The 22,114-nt window shown below is 44.5% G+C and overlaps 1 long non-coding RNA gene across 2 annotated transcripts in view; it reads left to right on the top strand.

Annotated features, from left to right (window-relative positions):
• Positions 1 to 17,587, top strand: part of LOC146816584 (uncharacterized) — a 47,209-nt gene extending 29,622 nt beyond the window's left edge. For both annotated transcript variants that reach the window (XR_014962465.1, XR_014962466.1), the window contains exon 3: positions 17,377 to 17,587. This is a non-coding gene — a long non-coding RNA (uncharacterized LOC146816584). The remainder of the gene's footprint in view (positions 1 to 17,376) is intronic.
• Positions 17,588 to 22,114: the final 4,527 nt, after the last annotated feature.

Raw genomic sequence — 22,114 nt, 5'->3', positions numbered from 1 at the left:
ATACCCGGTGTTCCGGAGCTCACTGAAGTCTGCGGTGATCGGATATTTTTAGCTCAATACAGGCTCTGAGGAGTCCGTTTTGATGGAGTGGAAAGACTTTAAAGTGGTGACCAGAGGGCATTGTTTAGGGCAGACGTGGAGCATTGTAAACAACCCTGTCCGCTATCGAGGGACAATTGCTCCGACAAGAGACACTGGCCATTGTCTGACTCCAAAAGCAACTGGATGACACCCATGCGGAGAGGGAAGCATTACTAGAAAGGTTGCGTTGTCAAAATTATATGGCGCACTCACCCCGCTCACACTCAACAGCAGACAAGACAGGTAAACTACTGGCCTACTTAATAAGACAAGAACACCCTCAGTGCCCTATACAGCTGTTGGTGGATGAGCGAGGGCACATGAAATGTACACCGAAAGACATTCATACAGTCATGACAGAACACTACACCAGGTTATATGTGTCCCAACTGTCTGGGAATGGCCAATAAATGGAGTCATTTCTGTCCACAGTGGAACCGCCCACACTGTCGATCGATCAATTCCTTGCCCTGGACTCCACATTGACAGAGGACGAAATCTCGGATGCGCTGTGGTCACTGGCGTACGGAAAGACGCCAGAACCTGACGGGCTCCCCACTGAATTCTTCAAGACATATGCAGAGACACTAGTGCCCAGTCTGCACTCCCTATGTACAGCTGCAATGAATGCCTGACCATACCACCCTCACAGTGTACGGATAATCTGTTGAAACCGGGTAAAGATCCAACCTCCCCTGGATCATATAGACCGATAGCGATATTAAATGTCAACTGTAAAATCTTAGCAAAGATTTTAGCTAACCGGCTTGTACCCCTCAGTCCCAACCTGGTGCACCCCAACCAGAATGGGTTTGTCCCTCACCCTAATACTGCACTGACCCTCTGCCGCTACTTTAGGGTAGCCGAGTATGCCCCCATCAATTGGCCTCGTCGGGTTGCATGGTACTGGACCTCTAGAAGGCCTTTGATTCGCTAGACTGGAATTTCCTTTTTGCCACCCTGGCCCGGTATGGCGTGGTGCCTCACTTTCTTAGTATGGTTAAGCCGCTATATAAACGCCCAACTGTGTGGGTTCGGACTGGCCCCTATATATCGGACCCCAATCAGGTGAGACGGGGGATTCGGCAAGGATGCCCGTTGTCCTCGCTCCTCTTTGTGCTGGCTGTTGAACCACTTGCGGCACACATCCATGCGCATGTTCACATGGGATTAACCTTGGGGGATGGCATACACCTTATCTCGTTATATACTGACAACTTGCTGTTGTATGTACGTGACCTTCATAGCATCCCGCCTTCTTTAGATCAGGCTCTAACACACTTCGCCTTTGCTTCGGGACTTACGGTCAATGCTGCAAAATCTATTCTCTTCCCGTTTCTTCAGGAGACCCCAGATCCAGGATACTCCCTAGGGGAAGTCTTGGTGACATGGTGTACTGATCCTTTTAGATATTTAGGGGTATGCATATACCGTACAAAGGAGAATTTGTTTGAAGGCAACATAATCAGTCACTACAGCCTTCCAGTCACAAATGAGCTTCTGGAAGACCCTCCCATTTTGATTTCCGGTAGGGTTGCCATTGTAAAAATGGTAGCCCTCTCCCACCTCCTCTACTACTTCACTACCTTGCCTTTTAGCATCTCCCCTCCCTTTTTCGCAAATAAGAAAGGACAATGAGGGACTTTATATGGGGAACGTCAAGGCACAGAGTATCTATTGGGAAACTGTATCAGCCAGCAGAACAAGGGGGGTTGGAGGTACCCAACTTTGGGCACTACCATGTAGCCTCTCAGCTTCAGTGGATTGCCCGGTGGCTATCTTCCTGACATTCAGCAGACACAGCTTCATTGGAAACCCTGATGCGACATCATACCTTACGGCATATCTTTTATCCATGCACCTCTGGGTGCGCTTTTACCCACCGTAGCCTACAAGTGCTTCAGTAGATGCCTCTTCCTTATGAGGACTACCACCCCATATGCCCCCGCCATCCCACTACTAGGAACACCACGAGGTGAAATATGTACCACGGCATCCAAACTACGACACTGGGACACGGAAGGCATTCAGGACATGGGGACCTTTATCGGGATGGCTCACTCATTCCATACCAGGAGCTCATGTCTGAAGAGAATATGTACCCGGGACAGTTTTTATTACACTGAGCACTTATAGCCTCGCTGGCATCTAAGTGGGGCGTGCTTGCCCAGGAACCACCCACACACCATACGATACAGTACCTGAATGTGATGGGAAATGGGGGCACTCGACTCGATGTTTTGAATCCTCACTCCGTCAAGACACAGAGACGGACCTGACTCCCCTGAAGCAACACTGAAAGGAGGCTCTGGGGAGGGCATTCACTGACAGGGAGTGGGTTGCAGCCCGGAATGGTCCGATGCATATCCCACGCAATCGACGTGTAACAAATTCAATTTTCATACTGCATCGGGCAGATCTCGCCCTATCCCAAATCAATAGGTACTTACTCAGATCAGATGCTGAATGCCCTAGATGCCGCTTATTAGACGCAGATATACTCCACATGCTATGGCATTGCCCTTCCTTAAGCGAATATTGGGACAATGTGACGACCTCATTGGCTGCCTGTACATACTGCAACATCCCGTTTCAATGGGAAGTTCACATACTGCACCACCCGTTTTCTTGATCTGGGGCTAATTACGGCAATGCGCCTGATCACCAAAAGATGGAAATCCCAGATGGCACCTCACAAAATAGCCTGGTGCTGTTCCATGCTTAACTGGGCTAGCGCAGAGGGGGTGGCGCTGCACCAAGAGGACCTGCTTGGCATCCGTAAGTTTCCTCTGCCAACTCACTGGGATGCTATGGTGTCATACTTGCAGGGCATGGACACTACCACAGCGGAATCCCAGGACAGCGACCAAGACTAGTACCCAGCGCTTAACTCTTAGAAGTACACATGCGTACAGCAGGCCTCATTCAAATAAACATATGACCCTACACTACGAAGCTGCTGCCATTAGGCTCTGACAGGTCTGCCCCTTACCAGCACACGCAGCAATGGGTTTCAGGTGACTACCCGGCCCCTCCTTTTGTTTAGTTGTCCTCATTTTGTTGTGCCACATGTCCACAGTTTGATTATGCAATGCACCATGTCTAGGATGCTTAATGAGTGTCATACAATAAGGTCTAAGTGGCATTGCCACGGTTATTGCAGTGACAGTATACTTTTTATTGCGGAAATCTGCTCGCTGGCTTACCTGGCAATACAATGGTTTGTACCCCGAACTGCATTTCTTTGAATTTGTCAAACATGGTGTCACTACACTGTTCATGTTGTATGAAAATAAGTAAGTGTCAATTTAAACAAAAAAAACTGTAAATGTGCCATTCAAAAATACTGTCTGGCAGGTGTAGTGCCAAGGCTAATACTTGAGCGACATTAGGGTTGGTAGGTGTGGAAAATGTGCATTAATGCACCACTGCACATGCTTATATTTCCTACATGAATTCTGACCAATCGCTTCAAATATATACACATACAAATACATTCTACAGAGTAAGAGAGCCCGGCTAGCTTTGTGTCAGAGCTGAAAGATCCCAATCCGCAAATAAGCACTGTTCAAATTCCACATGTACACATACAAAGCCTTTCACAACATTGGCCCCACATAATTCAACAACTGTAAGAACTTCCACAAACCTATCCAAGACCTCCACTCAGAATCCTATTCGCACACATACTTAGTTCCAACAGTTGTGCCTTCTTCTACCTCGCTCCTAAGGCCTGGAGCGACCGGCCCATGCACTTCAGAGCCTCCCCCTCTGATCTTGCATTCAGCAAGAAACTGAAGACTCTGTGACTCTTCACCTAGAACTGACTCTGGTCTGGCTCATACAGCTCCTGCTTCGGCACCAGGATATTCTCCAGGGTGACTTGTGCACTATACAAATAGGCATAATTTACCAAAGGTACTAATGTACCCTGATTTGTGCTAGAACAGAATGCGCCCTCCAACAACTCCTGATAGCAGCGGCCATTATATGCCTTGAACCACACTCACTCACTTGTACCTTGAGGGTATGACAATTCTACCCTTACACCTTGAAACATTGGTGATATCAAAGGTGATTAAAGTGACACTACACACATACATAAATTGCACAACAGATGCTGTCAAACTGAGACAATTCACTTCAAACATTATATGTATAGGTGCTATTGATGATAATGACAAACTTCTTGATACACAATAATTGTGTCACCAGTAGCGAGCAATGCAGTTGGACACAGAGACACCTAGCACAAAAGTATGGAGACTTCACAAATGTCCTGGTAACATCTAATGGGGAACTTGGCAAACAAACACTGTAAGGAGCACAGGAGGGGAAGAAAGTATGATACATTATTTTCTCACTTGACGGCTATATAAATCAAGCAAGAACAGCTAAGCACAATATGATTCTCTGGTCTTGCCATATAATTTATGATTTGGGGTGTTGGGAGATTCTAGGCATGGGATTTAGCTTAAGAGCACAGCAGTTTAAAAAGACAGGATGCGTTGCATCTTAATAAGTTCATGATATGGAGAACTGTGCTCTTGTTTGACTTGGGAATGCATAGAAATTAAAATTCGAGCTAAATACAAATAGTATGTACGAGAAGGGGAAAAGATAATTGAAGCCCTAAGGGGACCCGCTTTCATCCATGTAAGTAGTTTTCTGGTTTTTGCCATCTAATACTTAGTCAATGATCTTAGAGTCACATTATTTTACATTCTCAAAGTAGGTGTTAATTATGTGTAGATTTGCTATATCTGAGTTCTGTCAAATTTAGACTATCTACAAGGGAACTTGTACTTTGACTTTACCATTTGTATAATCATTTATTTCAGGCTTGTACTCCGATGATATGAGGCTCTGATTTTCAACTTTATTGTTAAAGTAATGAAAAGAGGCATAGCCATACAGGTGTACAGATGCTCTCAAAATGAACAGGAGTTAGAGTTCAGCAGCTCTTGTCCTTGTGTACTGATTTAGACTCAGGGTTTGTCTGAAAAGTTTTTAACAAAGCCTGTTTACTTTTCTTGAAACAAGGGATAAAGCAGTAAATATGGGTTCGGTCACCTGTGGGTAGCGCATGCAGTTTTATTAGGCCATAAGAAAAAGCTACTTATTAAAGGTTGTGTGTCAGCTTCTAAACACACTTCAGAAATGTCAATTCAGCGTATACTGCTGAACTGTACATCCCACGCCCACCCTGACAGCCCTGCTTCAGCAAGGTCTTGACATATGGGGTTTAGTGTCCAGATGAGAGGAATTGTTTTGAGGAAGGAACTGTGAGGAAGGAGATTTATAACACACATCAAAGACAGTGGCGGTTGGTGCCCCACAAAAATGCTGAGTCGAAATAAAATTAAAAGACATACAAATTAACATTAAAATTTGAAAAATGAAAAAAAAAGTTCCACTTATCATCTTAGCCTGCAGCACGTCCTGGGTGTTCTCCGGCCCAGGCTCCAGACTCCTCGAGCGAGAGGTCCCACAGCTCCTTTTCAATCCAGACACTGCTCTCATGCTGCATTAGAGAAGTGTCTGGATTGGCTGGAGCAGGCTGCCTCAATGCTCCAAAGAGCACTGAAGGCCTGTGCCTGTTCTCCAACATGGCTGTCTAAGACAGTCGGGTTGGAGAGTTTGAATTGCGCATGTCGGTTTGGCCGAAGCAATCTACCTGGCCAAACTGGCATGCACAATTCATACTGAAGGGGCCACTCGTCATTACTGCCAATCAGCAGCAATGATGCGCTTGCCCCACCCTGCCCTCTCCGTTCGGCGGAAAGGCAGAAAATAAAATTATAATAAAATCCTTGTATTACCATTTTATTTTTCCCGCTTTCTGCAGCAGTTTGGGATGGGCTCCTCCATCCCCGCCTAGAGGAACCGTAGCTGATTAGAGACGTTCAAAAATTCACCGTTTGATTTACAAGATTGTTAGAAACATTACCTATTATTTGGCTTAATTTGCCTTACAATGCGTGTTCAGGTTAGAGTCCCGCAAAGATTATCTATAATGAATAGGTTGTCTCAGTGCATTTGATTACAGTAGAATTTACTTGCTTAAATAAGGAATTTCCACTAACCTGAAAATGAAGTCTGAGTTCCTCTTTGTTGTACACTACCCGGTTAGTTCAAAGTTAGATTCAGTCCAATCATTTAAGAAATTCTGTCGCATTTTTCAATTTTCTTTTGACTTGTGAATTTATAAATGTCCTGTGGAATTTCACAGACTTTAAGATGACCAAATGAGAACTAAAACATCTGTTAAACAATCAGTGTTTTCTTTTGTCGTGTTCCGCTTAGTGTTAAATACTTGCATGCTTTCCTCTATCATAAACGGATCTGCAGGACCAGAGGGCGACACAGTGGATTCAAAACTGGGCCATAAATAATTTAAGAAAAGGCTTTCACTTGGTCTTTTTATGAGCAGCTGTAACAAAATACTCTGCAAGGGGAATGCTCAGAAAGAGCCTGAAACTTGTGCATATGGGCACAAACCGGATAATAGGTTAAAATAAGTAAAAGTGCAATTGTGCCAAGTAAGTAATAGTGGGTCTTCAATCAAGAGGAATCCAAAGCAGTAATAAATAATGTGCACCTGCAAATGGATCACAATGGAGTGCCCAAGCAAAAATAGCTCTGAATAAAAAGAGAGCAGAGAGTAGTGCAAGTCAACAGAGAATCCCCCCCCATAACACTTTTATTATTTGATGGACCAAATCCTTTCTGCAGTGTCACCCCAGATGTTCGCCTTCATTTGCTGCGCCTGTTTTTGTTGGCTATTAGGCCTTGCTGCACTTTACTCCTGCTAACTAGTGTTAAAGTGCTTGTGCTCTCCTTTCTAAACATGATAAAATTGGCTTACATGATTGGTGCATTTCTTTTAGTTATAAGTCCCTAGGATATGGTTCTACAGGTACCCAAGACCTGTACATTTTTATGCTACTAGTGTGCTGCGGCACTCATGATGGCACCAACAAAAAGTGCTTGTGAAACAAGACTCAGGCATTCTACTGTACCCTATAGCGCAGTTTTAAACTGCCATGTCTACCTGGCAATAAACCTTATGCCAGGCCTAAACCTTCCTTTTTAATCATGTAAGTCACCCCTAAGGCAGGCCCTTAAGGTGCAAAGGGCATGGTGCATGGTGTTTAAAATGTATAACATGTGTACATAAGTTTTACATGTTATGGCAGTGAACAACTACTAAAGTTGTTTTTCACTATTGTAAGGCTATCTTTCCCATACACCAAAACTTGGTTACCTTATTACACTTAATAAGTGAAAACTTCAATTTGGGAACATGTAGAAATATATGTCTTCCTCTCATTTGAAGTGTAATTGAAAAGTTGGATTATAAGTTACTATTCAGGAAATGTCACTTTTAAATAGTTTGCATTTTTCTACCTAAACTAAATGTGTCTCTACCAGAGTCCAGAATCATGTAACTGTGAATGACTCTCCTCTGGCGTGGCGTGTTTTGTTGTGTTCCTTCCAGACACGGGGGGGAAAGGGGCTGTAGAGGAATTGTGCACTGCAAAGGACCCTGCCTGCAGCACACACAAAGGGACCCGATAGCAGCCCTGCCCATTCCTTTGTCCCCCTAGACAGGTTAGAGACAAACTCAGGGGAAAGGGAAGAACTGCCTACAACCAGTTTGGGAGAAGGCCAGGTTCCCCCCCCCCAAAAAATTGGCGCTAAGTATAATTGTAGTACCTTTAATACCTCTCATCAGAATGCTCGTGGACCTGCGGAAGATTGAGAGCAGAAGAAGAAAAACTGGATCTACTTTACTTGACCACAGGATCTCTAGAAGTTATTCCTAGGGTTATTTGGCTTACTTCCTGCTCAGGCAATAGGGCCATAAATAGCATCCAGAAGCCTTCCCTAAAACAGCAAGCTGATCAGCACCAACAGGACCTGCCTGGACTTGCCTGAACCGTGCTGCTGGCTTCTGATTGAGTGTGTCCTGATCCCCAAGAGTTGTCCCCCAGGTGCTGGACCTTCGGCAGGCATCAGAGTGTAGTCCTACTGCCCCTAAACCAAGTTAGAGGTGCAAATCCAGAAGTTTGGAACTCTTCACAAATGGACTCTTCGCTTCAGAAATGGTCACCACTTCTATCGCCAACGTCAATTTCCAACAGTGAGCTCCTCTTTGCGCTAAACAGCAACAGCTTACATCTCCTGGCAAAGCAAAGCTCCAGCGCCAACTGCTCCTGGTGTCGGCAACAACCTCCTCATGGTCCTCGCCAATGCAAAGCTCCTACTGAGGCTCCTTGCATGGCCTTGGTCTTTGAGAAGGTAAAACCTCCACCAGGACAAACCTGCTCCCTGTTTCTGACTCACAGTCCATTGCAGCTGGCCTTGTGCCTTTGACCTAGTCTAGAGTAACCATGCAATTGTACTTTGTGCTTTTTGGCACTATTTTCACCCTAACAAGCATTGTGTTTAAAATTTTAGTTTGGCTTCTATCCCTCTCAACTAATAACCCGATGTCTTACATTGACAATAACTCAATCCATTTATACTGTGTTGACCAATATGCGTTAAAAAAAACATTGACATTTTAAAAGCACACAGCATTCTGTAAGCATCGGATTTATGAAATCAGAGATTGCACCAAAATAAAATCATTACCCTTGTTTTATTTCAAGAGACGTGTATGGTTATAATACACAATGAATTTCTGTGCAGGCATTAATTATTCTGGTAACCTATGCACCAGCAGTAGAAGAACGACTTTAAAATACTTTGCATTAATTCGTGTTTTTGCACATCTTCTTTCTGCACCATTCTTCCTGCACGTATCATGCTGAAGGAAGCTTCGCATAATAGACAATGAAATATTCACTTCTGCCCAAAGGCTGCAGCCTTTTCCCTTAAAAATGTGCATCTTATTAGCTGAGGAAAAATACAGAGACCAGCCTCGACCGGCAGTTTTAAATTACAGGGAAAGAAACTCGTGCACATGTATTTGTCATGCAAGTTTTAAAGGCCCACACTTAACAACACAAAAATAATATCAAGTACATTTCTAATTTGTTAATTCGCTTTCTCATAATTGTAATTTGCATTCGCACCATCACATTTGTCCTTTGAACTTTCCAGTATAAGATCTTTTACTATTTTGCTTTATTATTCGAGTTTTCACTTTCTGTACATTTAAAAGAAGATAATCTTCAATTTCCAATCATCAACTACTCCTTTGTTTCTCTCCTCGTGTAAATTCTACTAATGCAAATCCAAACAAGAGCCTCTCCGACTAGACCCCTCCCTCTGTCAGATTGCTAGTCACCAGGAGGGCGGTTTAGGGCCTGGCCTTATCTATATAGTCTGCTCACAGAATGGCCGCCAAGATTTCCATCTGTTTGCAAAGAGTTTCTCATTAAATGTGGAACCGCTGGAGGACTCACTCAGCCTCCAAGATGTGCCTCCATGTGGTAATGTCCACACAGAGGCTTGGCATGGCCACTATTTATTTGGGGACAACTGTACTTTCCTACAATTATGTCTTTGTTACCTGATTGGCAAGGTAGGCATTGCAAGCATTTTGAGAAGAACACAAGACATTTTAAGCAATTGTGCAGGCCCTGAAAGAAAAGTTCATATTCGTCCATGCAGATACCAAGTCAAGTTAGTAACACAGCCCTCTTACTGGACCAAGTGTCAAGCTTTCATGAGGAGGGCAAAGGCTGGTGCTAGGATTTTACAGCCCCTGATAATGTCACATTTTATCTCTTTTTCCCTTGGCTGTGAGCCATATTTGCTGTGGTTGGGATACTCCTGTGCCCTCTGGCTAGTGGTGTCAATTCCAGCTGTTCTAGAATAGCACACTACTGAGTCCATGCAAACCTCTCGCAGACTAGCAGACGCACACTAACAACAGGAGTGGCACACTCTTCACAATGTAACAGACATATTAAAGACTGCTCTCCCACCCCTGACAGAGTTCCATCCACACTAAAGAGTTCTCTGACTCACATTAATGACCAGTAAACCCATACTAAAGCACACTCACCCCCAGTGCACCTTTTGCCATCACCAAATGAATAGACCCCGGCACCACTTAGTCTAGTAGTCTCACACTATTGATAACACTCACATTTTCACAGAGACAGTCACACACTTCACAGTACAGATGTCACTTGCAGAGTAAATGTGACAGAAGAAGCATCACCCGCATCTCAAAGTTGCAGTCACACACTACAAACAGGATTCTCACACCCCTCACAAAATAGCACTCACACACTTCCATCAGTGCTCTCAAACCCCGCAGAGTAGCAGTCATACTACAGACAGCCCTCTTGCACCCTCTCACAGCGATGAAGTCAGATCCATCTGTTAGCACTCTCATGCCCCTAGTGCATTATCAGTCTCCCTCCTCAAACAGCACTTTCACACCCCTCATAGACTAGCAGTCATACACTACCAATGGCGCTCTCATGCCACATATGAATGTGGGAGCGTCACATTGCTCCCTTCCCGGAAGCACTGCTCATATTGCCCATTGCAATGAATGAACCACAATTAAATTCATTGTTTTTCCTTTATTCAAATTACTCATGCCCCTAGTGCACTATCAGTTCAACAAACTAGGAATGAGGCCATTATACGCATGACAGGTATGAGGGGAGTTTTACAAGGCTGGTTTTGAGGGGCACCATAGAACCATTGAACCTAAGTAGTGGGGTTAACAGTTTAATGTTTTATTACAAATTGGAGTTCTGAAAAAAGGAGGGAGAGTTATTTTATTTATGTTGATCAGCTAGAGGGAAGACGCCGATTTAAGCATTTTTTAAGAAAACGAATACATAATGAGTGACTTCTGAGCCAGTACAATTTATGTTCGTGTAAACATACAGTTTAATTTCTGTTATTTACATTTGTAGTGAATCCCTGACGAAGGGCAAAAAATATGGCCCGAAATGAATTGGAAACTATTCACTATCGAGGATGAATTATGTATAGTTCCTGCTTTAGAAGAAAGAGGTCCGGATGGACACGCCTACTGCATTAGAATTAAAGATACATAAAATGGTTTTTCATGTGACAGAATGAAACCCAAAGATTGATATTTCTAAACTTAGGGTTTTGACTGTGGATGAAATTTTGCTCATTTTGACTTGATGTTTTTTTTTATTTTTTTTATTTGATTGAATTGGTATTTTCATAGGACAGATTTATTGATTATTGATTTATGTACTAACATTCTATGTTGAGTCGCGTCGCGTTCTACGTTGTTTTTGAAGACTTCTGGGATGTAGGAAGTCGGATGCCCCGTGGCATGTGAAGTCACATGGTGTATTGTTTGTTGCCCTGTAGGTACACGGGGAAAACATGTGACGATTGGAGTTGCACGACGCATTGTCTGGGTTCTAATCGGTAACATCGCTGTGTGTTATTGTTAGGGACATTTCTGTGTGAAAGAGGTGTATGGGTAGCGAAGGCCACCTGTGAAATTTTGGTCTTAATTAAAAGGAGTCCATTGTGAGCTCTGATTACGCTTATCACTGGAAAGGTAACAGGTGTTCCCTAAGCTTGATAGAAGGGTAAAGTAGAGGGAAGTGCTACTTTATCAACAAATGTCACAATTCTGTAGTAGGGCAGAGGTAAGCGCTACTCTCGGGAAAGGCAGGATTCTGTGTGAATGAACTATATTTTCCGTATGAATGTGCATAAATGAAATAGCATTCGGCTTAATTGTGAAACTCTGGTCTTAATTCTCAGGAGCAGTGTAGTCTTCAACAGGTGTTTTATCTCCAGAGAAACGGTTAGCTAATGCTTGCTAGAAGGGTAAGGTAGAGGGAAGTGCTACTTTATCGGCGAATGTAATAATTCCGTAGTAGGGCAGAGGTAAGCGCTGTTCTCGGGAAATACGGAATTCTTGTGAGAAAGGTCAAAACTATCTCTTTTGTTAGCGAAACGGACAATGGTGGTGTTTTTATGTTGTTACTAACGGAATTTTGATTAAAGAAAACTCAGAAAAAGATTGTCGTAAGATTTTGGAAAGGGAGGGCTAGCAGCAGGAGGAAAACTGACGTCCCAAAGGGCCGCGCTGGCACTGGACGAGACAGTGGGTGTGTAATGAGCCCTGTTTGTAAAGAAGGGGTCAGTAGCAGGAGTTAAACGGACTGAAACTGTCAATTGTGGCAGGATTGGAGAAAATAAATTGCATTAAAATATTGCAGAAATGGAATTGTTTAAAGGTTTAAAGAAGCTGTTTGGAGGTAAAGTGAAAAAAGTCGTTTTATTTGGTGATGCCCCTGAAGGAACAACTGTACATTTTATGTCTACCAATTTGGGACAAAATTCATGTATGTGGGTTCACCAATGGTGCAAGATTACTGAAAAAGAGGGTCCTTTGAGGTTTGCAAAAGATGGTACTTTTGAATTGCAAGTTATTGACAAATTAAGGGAAGAGTTATGTGAAAGAAAGACACCATCTAGAGCTGCACAATTTGAGGCCTTAAGCATGTGGGAAAAAGCAGCAAGAGACAAAGCAAGTGAGGATAAAAAGGTAAAGCACCAGATGCAGGAGAAGGGAATTAATGATGATAAAGAGCTTCAAATAAATAATGATTCAGAGGATGAAATAATGGATGCATTGTTAACTGAGTGTCCACCACTTTATGTGGTTCCCATTAAAAATACGGATATAAGTGTACCAGTAAGTACTACAGTGGCTACTGCTTCTGTTGAACAGAGAGAAACACAAATTGAGAGAAATGTGCAGACATTTCAGATTGACCTGCTACCTGCTGACAGTGATACCTCCAGGTGTTACCGCTTTAAATGTGACTGAGACAGTGCCTAGACAAATTGTGACTGTCCAAATGAATATGGGCCCTACTCAAAAGGTTCAAAGAGTTGTAGAAGGAGTAAATATGTCAGGGTTTATTTCAGAAACTCAGAATGCACAGATTATTGAACAGAAACTACCCCAGACAGTCCAAGCATTGAACGATGGGGAAATAATTGTGTTTACAGCACCCACAGCCCAGGATAAAATGAATATATTTGAAGATGGGATTTTTCAAACCTGCTTTGAGGAAGCAGCAGTAATTAAAAAGATAGAAAGCATGGGGGAACAAATTAACCAAGAACTAGAAAAAGAGAAACAGCTTAGTGTTTTAAATTCAACATTTGAGCATGAATAAATTAACAGTCCTTGCTATTTAAATCATGAAAATATGAACCAGTGTCAGGAAAAAGAATTAATTTCCCTGAGTAAGGAAACAAATACACTTGCAGTAACTACACATGGTAGACTGACAGATGTGGCTCAAAAATATAAAATTAATGTTTCAGGAAGTTTTCCATTTCAGAAAAGCTTCAGGGTACATATGAAAGAAGAGGCAAATGAGACAATGCGTTCTTCAGGAATGTAATTGCACATTGCAGAAACAAAATATATTTTTAAATGCAATGGGTTTGAGAAATTAGGAGACAAGTGCACAAGAAAACATGAGAAGAAAAAGGAAACTGGATAAGAAAAAGAAACCACCAGATTTAGTTGAGGAAAATAATAAGCAGAATGAGGGAGAAGCTTTTGCTTGCTCATTGAGAGAAATGGTGGGAGAAGTGCATGTTCATGTGCCACGGAACAAAAGTGAACTTGCAGAATTTCTGAACACATTCCCGAAATTGAGAGACAAACTTATGCTGTGGTACCCACAAATTGATGGATTTATCGACATTTTAAAGGAGTTGTGTAATAATTTGGAAATTATTTTTGACACTGTCATGCAAACTGAATTATGGTTTGAATCTAAAGTTGCGGTGCAAAGGCCAGGTGAGGAGACAGTGAAAAATGTTTGCATGAATGCACCATCAGTTTCTCTTGTTGTTGAGAAAAATGAAGCAGCGATTACTTTTCTGAAGGGCAGAGTGCCAGGAAAATATGTTAATTGGGTACAGATTACAAGAAAAAAACAGGAGCTAAAATTGGTTCATGAGTTTTGTGAAAGTGTGTGTTTAATGTTTCAGCAACACAGTGATAGAGTATGTCCTGATGCCATTAGCATAAGATTTTTTGTGACTCAGTTGGTTATTGGTTTAATATTTTCTTATCAGATCAGTGTGCACATACAGCAAAAGCTGATAGAATGGCACCTGAAGGATGAAGGTTACTATTGTGCTGGACAGGGAATGAAGCCAAAAGAGTTTGAAGGAAAACCTATGATGGTACAGAGAAGGTTTGCACAAAACATTCCTAGAGTTGAAAGTGAAAAGGTGTCACGCCCCGGCACTAGGAATGCAAGTTTATTTAAAATAAAATACACCGATGTGCAGTGAGAGGGAGGACTGTGCTCTCTCAGTGCCTGTTCAAAAACATGAATGCGTTCAAAGGTCTGTGACGTATTTACCAATGACCCTTGATCCCAACGTCACAGAAATGCCCAGCTGCCTTACTTTAGGACTCCTAAATGCCTTCTGTGAATACCGAAAGTCTTAAAGTTAGGATTTTTCTCAGTTTAGGAGTAGTAAAGTTAAGACTCCTAACTTTACCACTCCTAAACTGAGAAAAATCCTAACATTAAGACTTTCGGTATTCACAGAAGGCATTTGGGAATCCTAAAGTTAGGAGTCCTAACTTTGCTACTCCTAAACTGAGAAAAATCCTAACTTTAAGACTTTCGGTATTCACAGAAGGAATTTAGGAGTCCTAAAGTTAGGACTACTAACTTCTGTGAATACTGAAATGAGTAAGTGCCTTCTGTGAATACCAACATGAGTAAGTGCCTTCTGTGAATACCAAAATGGTAGTAAGTTTAGGATTTTGTCTTAAGTTAGTTCTGTGAATTGGGCCCAATACCAGCACAAGTACATGAGAGAATAAACGAAAACAGTGAAATGACTGTCAAAGAAATTCTTGATAAAGAAGCTCCGCATGAAAAGACGAGAGAAATTCCACCTGAAATCACAGAAATAGATGGTGAGGTACCAGATACAGAAAGAGAGGGAAAGATTGCTGCGGAAGACCCCCGAGGAGTTGTAGGGAAACCATACATCCAGGTAGAAGAAGGGACAGTTATCAGCAGGAAGATTGCGTGGAAGAAACACGAGGAGGGACAGAAGTAGATAAGAAAAAGGAAGTGGTGGAAAGAAAGACTACTGAAAGTAAAAGTCAAGGTGGAACCGAATCTGAGGGCAGTGACGACGAAGTACCAGAAGGTTGAGTTCTGAGGAAAAGAGCATGGAGAACTGAGAGAAGTGAAAAGGGAAATAAGTTGAAAAGGCCAGCAAAAGAAGAAGTTTGGCCAAACAAGATAAAGAGATTGAGATACCGACTGACACGAGTAAAGTCATCCAGAGCTGAACAAGTGAATGAGGTGTCTAGCCAAGAGAAATCAAAAGACGTTGAACAGACGCCGTCAGAGGACAGAAAACAGACCAGAAAGCCTAACCAGAAGTATAAGTCACCAGAATGGTCATATGTGACACTTCCTGAAGTACAAGAGGAAGCAGACAGCCAAGGGGATCTAGGGGTGACTATATCAGAAGTGGTTGAGGAAGACGAAGAATCGGAAATCCTGAGAGTTATCTTGTCCAACATTGGGGAAGAGACGGATGTTCAGGAAATTCTGAATCAAGATTGTGAGAGCAAAGTGAAAGACAATCAAATGCCAAATTGAGGAGACAAAAGTGCTCCAGAAGAGAATTGTGAAATATACAGAAAAATAGACATATCCAAAAAGAACCAAGTAGGCGCCTAGAGCCTTGGGTTTAGACAAAACTAGTTGTGTGTGGACGAGACTAAGTCAAAAGACACTGATCATTTTCTGAAATGGCAAGCACAGAAAGTAGAAAATCTACATGTGTGTTCCTTCGAAGATGGTGCAAGGTGTGTTGCTGTTGTACAGGATTACTAATGCTTCTGTGGAGTGCGTTAGCTTAGATAGTATCATTTAAAGTAACGTTTGAGAAAATAGAAGGTCATACTGAAAATAAAACTGGTGTAGAGAAGATTCATGATATTAATCCAACTAGAGGAATAGATAGAACTTATTTACATAAAGATAGGTCCATAACTGATTTTTCTAACAATGTTTTAAAAAAATTATTGTATGAATATGTAAAAACAATGGATGTGAGAGACTGCTATGTATGCATGCAGTTGCCTGCATCGGTGCCTGAGGGTGTTACTTACCATCACCTCCCAGTAACATATGGAATAACATGTAGAGTGTTAACAAGTTTGTTTTACAAAACAGGGAAGCTAGAATATTATTTTTCTGATGTAGATAAAAAAAATTCACAAGTACCAGTAGTTCCTGAATTAAATAGAGTAAAACCTGGTAAAGTGTTAGGTGATTTTTTTCTAGAAACTAGAGAATTAACTTTAGAATCAGTATTTAAAAATAATCTCACTTGTAGTTTCAAGAAGGAAGAAAATACTTTTCTAGATATGGTAGAAGAAAGCAGAATAAAGATGAAAAAGAAGATACCTGAGAGGAAAGAAGAAAAGACAGTCTGGGATGTTGAAAGAGAAAAGCATTTGAAAGGAGAAACTAGTCCAGCTATGGCTTTAGATTGGCCACAGAAAGGGAAATTGTGTATTAGAAGAAATCAAACTGTATATGATAACTACTTTATAGGTGCGAGTGACTGTCATGATACTTATAGAATCATGGGTGGGTGGGGATTTAAAGGAGGAAATGATCCGGTATTCCCTGGAATATTTTTTATCTGCGAATACAAAGCTTATTTTCGATTACCTGACTATTGGTATGGCACATGTTACCTAGGCCTGGTTTTCCCTAAGATATTTCATGTTGAAAGGGGAAAAGATGGTGTACACGAGATTGGTAGACAACTAACACGTAGAAGAAGAGAATCTAGGGCTTTGGGAATATGAAGTAAAATAGCATTTCTTCTTTATAAGCATGACGATTTTGTCTTTGTGTGAGTGTCCAAGCTCATTGTGTACATAAATTTATCCTATAACACTGCAAAGAAATTGTTTTGAACCCGACAGAACGAATTGTTGCTTGTATCACCGATGCCCAGGTTCTGAGGGCATAATGCACTTCTGTTAACGGCCTCGAGGCCTGCAGCCTCATTGGTTTCCACGATCCTCGCGGTTAGATGCTTTCAGCTGGTTGAGCTTGTGCAGACAGGGACATGCCACGCAGCTTCCAGACGTCACCTCTTAGAGAATACAAAGATTATCCATCCACTGATGTGCTTCGGTGCCTTGTCATGGGTATAAAGCGCTATATAAATGCAAATGCAATACATTATCTGTGGACTAAAAGTGAATCTAACCTAGTATTTTTTCCTCCTCCCCAGCACTTCCTGATGACTCCAGAGCCTGTCGAATGGCCGGGGGCATGTGCACAGTACGCAATACCTGCTATGAAGTACAACACCTCATTGGAACCTGCCACAATGGAAAAATAAGGTGCTGTGGATAGAAATTAATAGACAGAAGCAGCCTCGAACGCCCAGGATACCAATGTGCGAATCAATAAAAAACTGTTCTGAAATCAATCATTAAAGGTGGTGGAAAGCATGCTGGCTTTTTCTCTTTCTTGGCAAAGTTCACTTAACAGGTTATTGTTTACTTATGCTATAACCTCTGTAGGCGCTAGTACAGCGACTTACACTTACAACAAGGCTCTTCAAATATTGTGTACTGTGATAACATGATAATATGATTACCATTAATTAATTGTAAAAGGACGACGTCCTATACTACAGAGAACCAGCCACTATAATTATGTCTTTCTCAGTGCATCTGCAGGAAACAAGCCCATTGAAGGTGACCACCCCACTAACCTTCGTAACTCAGGTATGGACCAATGTGGGCCTCTGCAGCATTGTGAAGAGGAGCAGGATCGTCTGGTCCATGAGATTATGTCTTACTGTGCTCTGGATGGTCACTGGAGGAATCATGCACATTGCTACAAAGCGCAGGGGGGTTTTACAGCTGTATTTTGTGCTCTGCACCTTATGGCATTCAATAAATCAATCAGGGTTTATAAAGTGCACTACTCACCCATGAGGGTCTCAAGGCACTGGGGGAGGCAGGTGGGCAGCTCAGTCGAAGAGCAAGGTCTTGAGGTCCTTCCTGAAGATGTACAGGTTAGGGGAGCATCTGATGCTGACCGGGAGCTCATGCCAGGTTTTGACTGCGATGTAGAAGGCTCTTCCTCCTGCTGTGTTGCTGCGGTGTGGGATGTCTCTGCTAGGGCAAGGTCGGCGGATCGGAGAGTTCTTTTGGGTGTGTGGAAACAGACTATCGTTGAGTATTTGGGTCCGATGTTGTTGATGGATTTGTAGGCGTGGGTGAGAAGCTTGTAGGTTATTCTCTTCTCGACCGGGGGCCAGTGTAGGTCTCGAAGGTGTTGCATCATGCGTTCGTGCCGTGGGGTCCCGAGGACGAGTCTGGCCGCGGCATTCTGGATGGTTTGGAGCTTGTGTAGAAGGGTCCTGTTAATTCTGGCATAGAGGGCATTTTCGTAGTCCAGCCTGCTGGTTATGAGTGCATGGGTGACGGTTTATCTGTGTTCATGGGGGATCCATTTAGAGGTCTTTCGGAGGATGCGGAGGCAGTTGAAGCTGGTGGAGGTGACAGAGTTGATCTGGCGTGTCATGGTGAGAGAGGAGTCAACGATGATGCTGAGATTCTGAGCGTGGTCTGTCAGGGGGGGACTCCATAGGGTGGAGGGCCACCATGTGTCATCCCAGGCGGAGGTTGAAGGTGCCAGGATGAGGACCTCAGTGTTGAGCTTCATCCAGGCCGCAACGTCCCTCATTCCTTCCTGAAAGCTGAGCCTGGTGACGTCGGGATCCTTTGTGAGGGAGAGGATGAGTTGGGTGTCATCGGCGTAAGATACTATGTTGAGCCCATGCTGTCTGACGATGGGGGCGAGGGGGGCCATGTAGATGTTGAAGAGTGTGGGGCTGAGCGATGATCCCTGTGGTACTCGGCAGTTGATCTCTGTGGGTTCAGAGATGAAAGGGGGGAGTCTGATCCTCTGGGTTCTGCCAGAGAGAAAGGATTGGATCCAGTTGAGGGCGGTTCCTTTTATCCTAGCGTTGTGCAGTCTGGCTGCGAGGGTGTGGTGTGAGACGGTGTTGAAGGCCGCGGAGAGGTCTAGTAGGATGAGGGCTGCGGTGTGTCCCTGGTCGTGTAGCATGCTGATGTCGTCAGTGGCGGCGAGGAGGGCGGTTTTGGTGCTACGGAATCCAGACTGGTAGGCATCTAGGATGGCATGCTCTTCGATAAATGCGGTCAGCTGGGCATTTACGACTCTTTTGGTGATTTTGGCGGCGAACAGGAGTAGAGAGATTGGCCGGTAGTTCTTCAGGTCCATAGGGTCGGCCGTGGGCTTCTTAAGGAGGGGCTTGACTTCTGTCTGCTTCCAGTCATCAGGGAAGGTGCCGGATTGGAGGGAGGCGTTGATGGTCCGTCCTAGTTTGGGGCCGATAGAGGTGGCGGCCTTCTGGTAGATGTGAGGTGGGCAGTGGTCCGTGGAGGCTCCAGATCGGGTTTTCCTCATGGTCGTGGTGATGAGTTCCACCGTGGCAGAGGTCCAGGTGGTGATGGTCAGCTGGTGGTCAGCGGAGGGGGAAGGGGTGGTGAAGGGCGTCTGGTCGCTGAAGTGGTCATAGAGGGTCTTGATCTTCTGATGGAAGTAGGTGCTGAGCTTGTTGCAGAGTTCCTGCGATGGTGTGACGTCCGTGGCCTTGCTGGTGGGTTTGGTGAATTGCTGTATGATTTTGAAGAATTCTCTGGCGTTCGTTGCATTGGTGTTGAGTTTGTTCTTGATGAAGGTCCGTTTGGTGTCCCTTATGAGCTGGTGGTAGTTATTCATGGCGCGCCTATGGTTGTTTAGGGCTTCTGTGGTTTTCCGGCTTCGCCATATTTTCTTGAGGTGTCTGTGGGTGCGCCTGGTGGCTTGGAGTTTGGTGGTGAACCAGGTGGCCTTCAAGGGTTGTTGTTTGGCAGGGTTGCGGAGGGGGGCGATCTTGTCAGCGCATTCGGAGATTCATCGATGGAGTTCTTTAGCTGAGGAGTTGGCGTCGGTTGTGGTGGAGGGGTGGTCTAGGAGGAGGGTAGAGTTGAGGTGTTCCTCAGTGATTTTGCTCCAGTTCCTTCGTGGCGGGCGTGAGGCCGGCTCGGGTGCGGTGGTGGTTTTGAAGGTGAAATGTACGTAATGGTGGTTGGTACAGGGCAGGCTGTGTGGTGTGGCTGAAGTGAACGTTTGATCCTCCTGTGGAGATGGGGTCGAGGGTGTGTCCTGCTCTGTTCGTGGAGGTGTTGACGAGCTGCTTCAGTCCGAGGTTTGAGAGGTTGTTGAGGAGGGCGGTGGAGTCGGGGTCGCTGCGGTTGTCGAGGTGGAAATTCAGGTCTCTGAGTAGGATGTAGTCCGTGGAGGTGATGGCATGGGGTTCGACAAGGTCGGTGATTGCTGTTGTGGCCAGGGAGTGGGGTCCTGGGGTTCTGTAGGTGAGGGTGCTGCGGAGCGTGATCCTGGGGGAGGTCTGGATCTGGAAGTGGAGGTGTTCTGTGCTGGAGTAGGGGTCACTCGTGCTGGAGGTGGAGAGTCGGAGGGAGGTCTTGTGTGTGATGGCGAGTGCTCCTCCGGGGCGGTGTGGGCGGTCCTTCCTCTGGATCTTGTAACCGTCGGGGATAGCGGTGGCAATGTCGGGAACAGAGGTGGCGTTGGTCCAGGTTTCTGTGAAAAAGGCGACGTCTGGCGTGAGGGTGTCGATCAGGTCCCAGATCTCTACGGAGTGTCTGTTGAGGGAGCACACATTGAGGAGGATGCATGTCAGGCCTTCGGTGTCCTGGGCATCCTGTGAGACTGCGGCAGACATGGGGGCGCTGTAGATGGTGAAGGAATGATGGCAGAGTCTGCAGGAGAAAGGGTCCGTGGGTGGTGTTCGATGAGGAGGTCTGGCAGTCTGGGTGTCTTCCGGGGTTGAGAGCGAGGAGGGGGGCGGCGTCATATCGGTGGTGCTCTGGGGAGCCATGGTTCCTGGCGCTGTCCGCGTTGGGGACGTGGACAGGCACAGACGGGCTTGCATTAGGCACGCCAGCGGCATGCCAGCGGCGCGCCAGCGGTGCGCCCGCTGCGCGACCACACAGCGGTTGACATTTTGCAGGGGAGGGGAGGGACGCTCCGCTAGGAGGTGGGAAACGGGCAAGGGCAGGGGTGAGGGGACACGGGTCAGCAGCGGCGGGAATCTGGGAGAAGGGAACGGTGAGGGGAGAGAGGGGTAGAGGGCACAGAGGATGATGGGTAGAGGAAAAACGCAGTGAAAGGGGCAACAATGCACAGAACAAGCAGGGGAATACCACAGTGAAAGGGGCAACAAATGAACAAAACGAGCAGGAGAATAACGCAGTGAAAGGGGCAAGAAAAGCACAATATGAGGAAGAGAATAACAATACAGCAGAGTCAACAGTTATCGCGATGCGGCAGGCGGGCCACAGCAGCCTCCAACACCCTGGCTGGGGGTTCAGCGGTGGCGACGGAGCGACTGGAGCTGCCGGGGAGAGTGCAGGCCTGTGACCGAGGTTTATATTACCTAAGGCATAGCACAACCGCTGGAGCACCTAGAACATCATCCACCTCTGCTTCAAAGCACTACATCACTTAAAAGAAAATACATGTTAATAAATTGAAATACACAAGGGAATTTACCCCTCAAAAACTGCAGTTACACCAGTGACTAATTACAAAATTACTAAATGCGAGAAATTATATCTGTAACATTCGGCTGACTACATTTTAACATTTTTACAAAAGCACAGTTTGCTCATTAATGGTGACATTTAATTTTCTGCTGTGTTTGTGCCCCCTAGAGTAGTTAAAAAACGTATCCTTTGATCGGACAGCAGAAGGCAGTAAATCTCCATCCAAAACAGAAAGCAATTACCCGACAGTTCCTGATGGTAGAGATGGGAATCCTTTCTCCGTGTGCTTGTCTTATAACCTGTTTTATCAACCACCATTCAAACTCTGTGTGCTGCAGACAGCGGAGCACGCAAGAGACTGAAATACCAGTGGCAGCT

The sequence above is a fragment of the Triturus cristatus genome, chromosome 6, assembly GCF_964204655.1.
Source record: "Triturus cristatus chromosome 6, aTriCri1.1, whole genome shotgun sequence".
NCBI lineage: Eukaryota > Metazoa > Chordata > Amphibia > Caudata > Salamandridae > Triturus > Triturus cristatus.
This window is presented reverse-complemented; position numbering and strand designations above follow the sequence as displayed.